At 40.0% G+C, this 11,080-nt stretch overlaps 1 pseudogene; it reads left to right on the top strand.

Annotated features, from left to right (window-relative positions):
* Nucleotides 1-7,454: 7,454 nt before the first annotated feature.
* On the top strand, nucleotides 7,455-8,731 carry LOC110208492 (26S proteasome regulatory subunit 4 pseudogene; annotated as a pseudogene).
* Nucleotides 8,732-11,080: the final 2,349 nt, after the last annotated feature.

The raw sequence follows: 11,080 nt of genomic DNA, 5'->3' as shown, positions 1-11,080 counted from the left end.
CGCCTCTCTGTTCAAAGACCTCCAAAGACGGGGAAACTCCCCCTACACATACACACTTCTCAAAGCAGCCTGGTCCACCTTGGGACAGCTCTGATCATAAGGAAATTGTTCTTGGCATCGTATCTAATTTGTCCTCTTTGCAGCTTCTGCTCACTACTCCTTGTTCTGCCCTCCAAGGCCAAATAGAAACAATGAAATCCCTCCTCCAAACAAAAGCCTTTCAAATGCTTGAAGACTGCTCTCTTGTCCCCCCCACCCCACTCCCAAGTCTTCCCTTTCTAGGATTAAACATCCCTAATTCCTTTAGCTAATACTCACAGGACACGGACTCCAGACCCTTCACCGCCCCGATTGCCCTTCTCTGGACACTCTCCAGTTTATCTATGTCCTTCTTAAACTATGAAGAAGCCCAGAGTTGAACACAATACTCCAGATGACATCTAGTATGGACAGAGTACGGTGGGGTTATCAATTACGCCCTATGCCTGGAAGCTTTGCCCCAGCTAATGCAGTTCAAGACTGAATTACTTTTTTTTGTTTGTTTCTCTATCACACTGCTAACTCATTGAACTTTAAGCCCACTAAAATCTAGATCTTTTTTTCAGGACAATTGCTATCTATGTCTACTCCACTTTATATGTATGAAGTTGATCTTTTTGGTACCCAAGTGCCGGACTACATTTATCTCTATTGAATTTCATCCTTTTGCCTGGAGAGCCAGAACCAAGAGGCGAGCTGGAAGCTGACTCCTCTTTGGAAAGGTTTCCTGGGTGATCAGCTCTCCCAGCTCAGTAGCAAAACGCAGGACTCTTCATCATTGCAAAAGTCAAGACCCTGAGCGTGGTTGGAAGTAGGCCTCCTCCCTACGCCCAAGCTTCCATGTGCTGGCCTGGAAGCAGGACTGGAAACCTAGCAACGATGTTATTCACACTCTGTGACCCCACCAGGAAGGGCAGAGAATACTTCATGACCTTGTTACACTTGCAACAAGCTCCTTTCTCCTAGGCCGCCATTATATACTTTTAATAAGCACCTGTCTTTGTTTTATAGAATGTAGGTAGGAAGGACAAAGAATCGATATTGATCTAATGTAGTATTTGTGATGTGGATAGCTTTTAGACCTACCTGTAGTACAAATGTATAAAATTAACTGGCTGGGTCAGGTGGGAACTTATGGGGCTGCAGTCTCTTGTACCTATTATAGGTTTAAGATATGGGTCCTCAGCTCAATGGCTTCAGAAACTCAATTTTATAAATTTGCTCAAGGATGATAAGCCCTTCCTGAATTGATTCATGTTAACCAAACTCATAAGTGACTGATTTATACTTTATATTTATAAAGAATACTTTTTGATAAGCTTTTGACAAGAAAAGGGCACCAATAACTGAGTTAGAGAATAGTTGTATTGTCCAGTTGGTACATTCCCTACCTGCAGTGGTCTACTTAATCACAACCTTATAATTAGAAGGGAGGCCTCGAGGTGGCACAATAGATATAATGCTAGAGAGAAGTCAGAAATAACTGAGTTCAAATTCAGCCTCAAACACTTACTAGCTGTGTAATTATGGACAGGTCCCTTAACCAGTGTGCTTCAGTTTCCTCATCTGTAAAACGGGGTATCTACCTCCCAAAGTACCTGACTTCATTGACAGATGAAGTTGCTCCTTTGTGCTGTGGAATCCCAGCTAGTTTGAATCATGCAGACCCCTGGAATGGAGTCCAGTTCCTGAACCCCTGGTAGTGTCATGATCTTTCAAAGTTCTTAATGTCATAACCTATTCCATTCTTTGTTCAATATTTCTCCATTGAAGGCAGGAAAGAAATAGACAAAACAAACATAGAGTCGATATTAGAGTTGTACATTTGGCTTCATGTTGACTTGGGTAGGGAAAGCAGACCGCTGATATTTTCTCTACCAAGATGCTGACAATACTTATTCCCTCTTCACTTGAATGCAGCCTGGGAAGGAAAAAAACTCATTTACTGATTCTTCAACCACATCACTAACCACTGGTATCCTCCCAGGCTCTGTCCAGGACCTCCTCTTATCTCTCTGTGTTGTCTTAATTGGTGATCTAATAAATTCCCCCGGGCTTAATCTGCATCTCTATGTGGTTGAACTATATATCCAGCCCTAGTCTCTCGCTGAGCTACAGTCATATATCTCCAACTACCTTTTGGACATCTTGAACTAGATATCTCAACAATCCAAAATGGAGCTTGTCTTCCTCCCTCCAAGATTTCTCCCCTTTCAAACTTCCCAACAAGTGTAACCCTTGATTTCTCACACACCCTGCCTATGCAATCCATTGTTAAATCTTGTCTTTTCTACCTTCTTGAAATTTCATAAATGTTTCTCTTCTCCCCACTGATACGGCCACAACCCTAATTCCAGCTCCATCAGTTATTGCCTGGGCTACTCTAATGACACTCTCTCTCAAATCTCTCCCCATTTCAATCTATCCTCCATTCATCTCCTGATGCGATTTTTCTAAAATGTGTATCCGATCACATTACAACCCATACCACTGCCCAGTCATCTCCAGCAGCTCCCTATTACCTTTAGGATAAAATATGGATGACTCAGTTTGGTTCTAAAGACCTTAATAAATTGGTCCTCTCCTCCTTCCCAGCCTTTTTACACCTCATTCCCCTCCATGAACTCTATACTTTAACTCCACTGGCCTACTTCCAATACTTCAAACTGTAAGCTCCATTTCCTGATTTTGTGCCTTATCACTGGCTGTCCCTCATGCCTGGAATGCTCTGCCCACTCACCTCTGCATAGCAGGTTCTCTGTTGTTTTTTTTTTTTTAAGCTCTTATCAAATCCCGCTCTTTACAAGGAACTTCCTGGGACAACATTGGCATTTTTAGACTACTTCTATCTCATCGGAAGTATCTTGTGTGTACCTAGTTAGCTACTATATATGGTCTCCCATTAGAATATTGAAAGAGTCCATGGGTTTTTCTTAGCCCTTTCTTTATAACTCCAGCGCTTAGTACAATGTCTAGCTCACAGTAGGTGCTTTATCAATACTTGTTGACCAGTTGACTGCATTGTGCACCCTTCAATTGTGTAGGGAATGCCCAGGATAGGAAGTCCTACAAACTTAGATCAAAAACTAGCCTCTAATACATAGTCTTGGAAAGTTTCCTGGGAAGTTAAGATGTTAAATGACTTGTCTATGGTCCCACAGATGATACCTGTCAAAGGCAGGATTTGAAGCCAAGACTTATTGACTCTAAGGCTCATTTTCTACCCACAAAATGACACAGCTTCTCCAAAGTAGGGATAAAGGAATTAGGTAGAGTTTCTGGAGTTCCTTAAGAAATAAAAGTAAATTAAGTGATTTTTTTTTATTCATTCCTCTCCAAAGCCCCTGATATTTGTCTAGGAATATGCTAATGGCTTGTGGAGGATGTGGTCACCTGTTCAATTTAATTCAACAAATATTTATTAAGGCTCTACCACATAAAGGCACCATGCTGGGTGTTATGTTTGTTTCCATCTCAGTTTGTTCTAAGTAATGATTCCAGGAGTTGACCCCACCACAGCAGCACATTAAACAGAAACTCCAGAAAATTGTCGAGATATGACTCATTGCTACAATATCAGGGAAGCCACATTTGGTATGAGTTTGTCATTATCTGCTATACTGATAAAAAGGTACAAGGTCACTGAAATTTAGTAACCATATCTTTGCTTCAAATGGACAGAAGTATAATGTCATGACTGATGAATGACAACTTTCAGCACCTTTGGTGACAGGTGTTTGCCATGAACTGGGGTGGGAGTCAGGTTGCCTGGGGAAAACAGTCAGTATAACAAGCATCCTATACTTTTGCTGCATATGAGACTGGGAAAAAAAAGGCAGATGAGAAAAACTGATCAGGAATGCATGGAAATATTTGAAAATTATGCATTTTCTATATATTTAGGCTATTGAAGGCTATGTAGGAGAGCTGGCTGAAATATATGCAGAGCTTGAATGGGAATAGTAACTGAAAATCAGTGTTGGAATCTAGGTAAGTAATATAGTATACAGAAGTAGTAGGAGGCACAGTGGATAGAGCACTGGACCTGGAGTCGGGTAGAACTCAGTTCAAATCTGGCTTCAGACATTTACTAGCTATATGACCCTGGGCAAGTCTCTTAACCTTTGTATGACCCATTTTCCTCATCTGTAAAATGGTGATAACAACACCTTGCTCTCAAGGTTTTTGTGAGAATAAAATGAGATAATATTTGTAAAGTGCTTTGCAAACCTTAAGTTCTATATAAATGCTAGCTATTTTTATTATTAAATAGAACAAAGATAGCTTACTTTAACCTAAGTTATTTTTCTAAATAGAGAGAATTTTATTCACTTTCTATTTCTATTTATGGGCAGTTAGGTGGTACAGTGGATAAAGCACTGAGTTTGGAATTAGGTAGACTCATCTTCATGAGTTCGAATCCAGCCTTAGATGCTAACTGTGACCTTGGGCAAGTCACTTAACCCTGTTTGCCTCAGTTTCTTCATATGTAAAATGAGTTGGAGAAGGAAAAGGCAAGTATCTTTGTATCTTAGTATCTTTACCAAGAAAACTCCAAATGGGGTCATGAAGAGTAGGACACGACTAAAATTGGCAAACAATGATATACCTATTTATGCCTTCTTAACACTTGCGACTGTAGTGCAATGCAAAGAACTGGACTGGTTTTAGTCCTGGTTTTGTGAATTTTTTGGCGTGTGTGTGTGTGTGTAGTGGTGATGGTAGTGGGGATCTTTGGCAAATCAATTAACTTCTCTGGCTTCTGTTTCCTCATTTGTAAATTGAGAACACTGAATCAGATAATGACCAAGATCGTGGCTAGCTCTAACATTCTATAGCACTTAGTTCTTCATATTCATCTAACACTTTTCATTAATCTCAGTTTCCTGTTAGCTACTTCATGTAACCGTTTTCTCAATCCTGCCTCCCCTTCCTCTAACTCCATCATTTTTTTTTCATACAGGGAACCTTGTATGTGTAAGCATCAAGGAAAAGAAAGGAAGAAAATCCTGAAAGCGGTGCTTTTGTCCTGAAGGTTGGCATCATCACTTTAACTTTCATCAGTATAGCAGAGAACGCCAGTCTTAGAGCAGCAAAAACAGAGGTGACTCTAGAGCTTTAAGTGTCCAGTGAAAGAAGAATTACTTACGGAACTACAAACTGAAAACAGCCTAATTCAGCAGCCCTGAGATTTCACATTGAGACAATGATTTCTCAGAGCTTTGCTCAGAGTTCCTGGATTCTGCTTCTTTTACTTTCTGAACTGACATTGATCTGAAGAGTAGCAAATGATTTCTGTTCCTGTAGGAATGCATCTTTTGCTAACTGACCTGGAGAGAAGTCAGGAAAGTAGTTTTTCTCCTCTGACCCCAAGTTCAAAGAACTAGAATTTTGCTCTGTGACTCCTTATGTGTCTGGTTGTAAATTGCAAAAGGAATAGGCATAGCCAAATAGATTAAATAGCTCCGCAGACAACTAAAAAAAACCCCTCTAAGCCCACCAATTTTAGACAGCCTTTCTATTTGCTCATTAGTAGCTCAAGTTGGGACAGTTTTGGGACTGAAGCAAAATTATTTGTCCCATCAATTTCTCTTTTGCTAACTGATTGCTGAAGGAACATTGGCCGATTTGGATTGTAGGTCTGGTTCTGTTTTTTTTTTTAAGTACTTTGAGGTGACATGGTTTAGTTTGGTGACATGAAAGACCCTAGAGGAGCCCAGCCCTCTCAACAAACATTATAGCAAAGATTTGAAGTGGATAGGAGAGAAATACCATCAATCTCTCTCATCCAGTCCAGTCCAGTACCATAAGATGGACAGAAGCTTTTGGGCTAGGAGAGGGAATACAAATGGGGAAAGGTGGAAACAGCAAAGTCAGGTAAATGGGTCCTCAAAGGGGAGATCTCAGCCCTGACTTATCAGAGTAGCAGTTTGTGATAGAGCCAGTCTCCTGTATGACACTGCACAGAGACACAGGGTAGGGCAGTGTAAGCACACTTTGGGGCCCTCCCACCAGTACTTCTGTCAGCACAGAATTCAAGTAACTTGTGTGCCTCAAAGGATGGGTAAAGATGTGGCCTTCCAGGGGATCTGAGAGGAGCTCAATACCACACGTAGGGTTGGAGCCCATCAGAGCTACAGTTGAGGATGGAGCCAACTCCAGGTTGGAGACTTCACAAGAAGAAGGAGACAGAGAAGAGGCTGAGGGCAGCACCTATGTCAGGCCACCAGGAGATGGAGGTAGAAGCCAGGGATTGTGGCAGAGTGTAATGTCTGGTCCCAGCCACCACATTCAGAACTATGGTGACAGCATCATCAAGACGACAGAGAAGATAGAGCCAAAGATAACCTGGTCACTCCATCCAAGAATGGGAAAGGGAACAGAGCCTGGAAAAAAGTTCTAATCTAGAAACTGAGGCTGAAGACAGCAGTAAACAGAAGGAAACACCAAACACTATGAAGATGGAGCATCCCAAGAGGTAAACTCAGAAGAACAGAATTTTAATACACTTACCTCAGTGAAAACAATGTTTTGGCAATGAGAACTTCAAGAATTACTAAAACAAATGAAGCAAAAGATAAGAAATGTATTTAGAGATTTTTTTTTTTGAGGTGAAATCTCCAGCTGAAGCTGGAAGTGCAGCAGCCACGCACAGGTCCTATCCCACTGTTGATCAGCACAGGAACTTTGACCTTCTCTGTTTACATCCTAGGCCAGTTTGCTCCTCCCTAGGAAAGCTGATGGTTCCCACTCCTCAGGGTTCACCATATTGGTGACAGAGTTAGTGTGGACGCCTAATCCCTGCAACTCAGAACTTCTGAGCTCAAGTGATCCTCCAGCCTCAGCAACCTCAATAGTAGGGATTCTAGGTATGCCTTGCCTTGAGGAATAAAATTGGAAGGAGAATAAGTAGTCTAGAATAAAAAGTGGAAACCTTTACAAATAATAAACTCCTTGAGGAAGAAAATTGAGTAAACAGAAATAGAATTACATGAGCAAAAAATACTAAAACAAAGTAAAAGATCCAAAAAAATTAGAAAAATACAACTACCAAAAAACTGACTTAGAAAATAAATTAATGACTCTCTGAAAACCATGACCAAGTAAAAAAATGTGGATACTATATTTCAAGAAATCATAAAAATGCCCAGAGTGATTAGAACCAGAGGAAAAAGTGAAAAAAGTGAAAGGATCCTCTATTGATCTGCTAAAAAAGAAAAATTGATAACACCCAGAAATGTGATAGCTAATTTCTAGAACTTTGAGGTAAATACCTCCAGTAAGAACACTAAGAGGGATAAGAGGAACTGTAATTAGCAAAAACTCTATTTTTTTTTTTGGAAAGAAAATCAGTAAGATGAGAATTGGGCTGAAAAGAGGAGACATTTGGAGACCATAGGGGATCTGGGAGCCCAATGGGTCAAAGTCAGAGTGGCGGATATGGTTCTGGAGGTAACAAGAAAGATGACAAGGATAAGAAAAAGAAACATGAGCCTCCAGTTCTGACTAAGGGAGGAAAAAAGAAGAAGAAAATAAAGGGACAGATGCTGCCAGCAAATTGCCACTGGTAATATTTCACACCCAGTACAGACTAAAATTGTTAAAATGGAGAGAATTAAAGATTATTTTCTTATGGAAAAATTAAGAACAAATGAAATCACTGGAAGAAAAGCAAGAAGAAGAAAAATCAAAGGTAGATGAGCTGAGAGGGACCCCAATGTCTGCTGAGACCTTGGAGGAGATCAGTAATGATAATCATGGCATTGTGTTGACCTCAGTGGGATCAGAACATTAAGTCAGTTTGTAGACAGGGGTCTGCTAGAACCAGAATGTTCTGTCCTCCTCAATCCTAATGTTCATGCTGTGATAGGAGTTCTGATGGATGACACAGATCCTCTCACTAAAGTGATGAAAGTGAAGAAAGTCCCACAGGAGACATATTCTGATATTAATATATTGGATAAGCAGATTCAAGAAATTAAGCAATCTGTGGAGCTTCCCCCCTCTCATCCTGAGTATTATCAGGAGATGGGCATTAAACCATCTAAAGGGGTCATTCTCTGAGGCCCACCTGGCACAGATTAAACCTTGTTAGTCAAGGTTGTAGCAAATCAGACTTCAGTGACCTTCCTCAAAATTCTTGGCTCTGAACTTTTACAGAAATAATTAAGAGATGGGTCCAAACTTGTTCAAGAATTGTTCTGCATAGCTGAGGAGCATGTTCTGTCAATTGTCTTCATTGATGAAATCGATGCCGTTGGAACCAAGAGGCATTCAAATTCAAGAGGAGAAAGAGAAATTCAGCAAACAGTGTTGAAATCACTGAACCAGTTGGATGGATCTGACTCTAGAGAGGAAGTGAAAGTGATTATGACTACAAACCAAATAGAAACTTTGGATTCTGAACCAGTGACCGGAAGATTGAGTTCCCTCCACCGGACAAAAAGACCAAAAAAGTCATCTTTCAGATTCACACAAGCAGAATGACTTTGGCAGATGATGTAACTTTAGATGATCCGGTCATAGCTAAAGATGACTTGTTTGGAACAGACACCAAGGTAATTTGTACAGAAGCTAATCTGGTGGCCCTAAGAGAGTGTAGAATGAAAGTAACAAATGAAGACTTCAAAAAAAAAGTTCTAAAGAAAACGTACTTTGTGAGAAACAAGAAGGCAACTCTATCTCTAAATGAACCATGCTGCCTTCATGAGAATTGTTGGGAAGTTTCCAGACCTCTTGAGATAATAACAGTGGGAGAATTGAAGGGGCATATGTGTTCCAGTAGGCCTTGATAAGCAAGGTTTTTTTTTTTATTATTATTACTCACATATGTTGAGTGGGGTACCCATTGAACTGTGCTAGTCTTTTTTTCACTGTGCCATGCTGTATTCCACAATAAGCACTCTGTTTCAAAGAGCAAAAAGAAAAGAAGAGGCCACATTTAGTGCATTGTGCATAAAGATATTAGAGCTATTAATCATAGTTATAAGCAAAAAGTTGTCCACAGCTTCCACTTTCTCTCCTCTTCCAAGCCCAAGCACTCAGAACTCATTCTTTCTACTCTATTTAGGTTTAAAGAAAGATGAGTATATTTCACTTTATAATTGTGCATGTTTTAGAATTAATTTCTTTGCCTGGCCAAGATTTTAAGGAGATGCATAAAGATATGGAACCATTCTTTCTGTATGCATCTTAACATTGTACACAGACAACATAACATTTCTCTGATAGAGAATGTTTTCTTTTGAGGAGAAATGCTTTTTAATTACCATTTCTTTCGTCTTCTCTCTCCTCCTTGGCAGAATTGTAGAGTGAGGAAAACCACCCCTGAGGTTAGTATAAAAATGATATTCTTGGTTATTTAAATGACCTTGAAAATATGCAGTCTCATTAAGCTGTAATTCTGTGAATTAAAGAAGATTGATCTTATTTACAATTTAACGTCTGAGTTTGGGAGGCAGGACAGTTGCTAATATCCCTAAAGAAGGTTACAGGCTCTCACACTTGGAGGAAGCCTAGATAAAGAACAGTATATAAAAAAAGCAAGGGGAGCACAAATTTCTGGCCTTATGTTTCTGTTGACCAATTGTGCTGTGGTAGCACAGCATTCTATTTTGAAAGAAAGAACAAGAGAACCATAGGAAGCCTCTTTGAGGGAGGGCCAGTATAGTTCTGCTTTCCTGGTTGGCTTCTCCTGAATTGTATGTTTCCCTGGAGAAATCTTATTTGTGGGTATTTGATGTAAACTTAGGTGCACATACACACGCATTTTCACACACAAATGCACAAACAATGGGCTCTGTGTCATAAATTAAGTGACAGCTGTATTCTTGACCATACCATTTGAGACCTTCTCTGTTTTTTCATATTACTGTCAGGGAATCTGGGATCCTTGCAATTAGAAAAGTCAAAGGACTCTGACACTGAGAGAGGTTAGTTTCGTTTCAGAAAAATGTCTAGGGAGGTAAAAATATTTCCACATTTACAGTTGTTTTCTTTTAACAACTTGGCCTTAAAATGTCTGAAAGAAAATCTGTTATCTGTCCCAAATTTTGTATATTAGATGCAGGAACTTTTGCAGTGGGGAGTGTCACCCATGGCATATCTTCTCTACATACATAAGTTTTAGTGCAGGATTTCTTTTTGGAAAGAGTTTGCCAAGTCTGGCCATTGAAAATTATCTCCAGGAAAATAGTAACGGCCAAAGTTCGTTATAGACAAACATATAGCTATTCTTTGATAATTGAGATTTAAGTGTTCAAAGATGAAATAATTTCAAGGAGTTTCTAATGGAGGAGACAAAAAAGACATGTATAAATAACTACAGTATAAATTTAAAGTGAATAAATATAAATGTATACAAAGTAGTTAAATATATGGTAGTTTATGAGGAAGGGTGCTAGAGGCTGGGGGAAGGCTTGAAAAGCTTCATGCAGAAGACGGTATCTGAGCTATATCTTTTAAAAAAAGAGGAACTCTGAGGAGGAAGCAAGGAGATAGTGCATGCTGGACATGGGAGGGAGCCAGTGCAAGGATATAGAGACTGAAGATGAAGCCTCTTGGGTGAGGAACAGAGAAGCCAGTTGTGCTAGATTGCAGAGTGTGATGAGATCGCAGGGTGATGCCCCTGTGAACCTGGAAGCTAGGTTGGGGCCATGTTGTATAAGGCTTTAAAAGCTCAGCAGAGGAGAACATATTTTTCCTTGAAGCAATAGGAAGCTATTGAAGTTTCTGAATAGGGGAGTGACATGGTCAGATCTCTGTTTAAGGAATACTCACATTGGTAGCCATGTGTGATAGACTGGAGAGGTGAGAGGCTTGAGCTGAGGATCAGTTGGGAGAGATTGTAATAATTTAGGTGAGAAGTAATCCTTGAATTAAAGTAGTAGCTTTTTGCATGGAGAGAAGAGGTTAGTATTGGAAGCATAAATTATAGATTTGACTATGTGAGGTGATGGAAAGTGAGGAGGTGAGGATAATACTGAGGCAATGAACTTGGGAGACTGAAAGAACTGTGGTGCCTTTGACAGAAAGAGAGAAG

The sequence above is a fragment of the Phascolarctos cinereus genome, unplaced genomic scaffold, assembly GCF_003287225.1.
Source record: "Phascolarctos cinereus isolate Bilbo 61053 unplaced genomic scaffold, phaCin_HiC Scaffold_3;HRSCAF=262, whole genome shotgun sequence".
Classification (NCBI taxonomy): Eukaryota; Metazoa; Chordata; class Mammalia; order Diprotodontia; family Phascolarctidae; genus Phascolarctos; species Phascolarctos cinereus.
The sequence above is the reverse complement of the archived record's forward strand: the minus strand, read 5'-3'. Positions and strand labels throughout refer to the sequence as shown.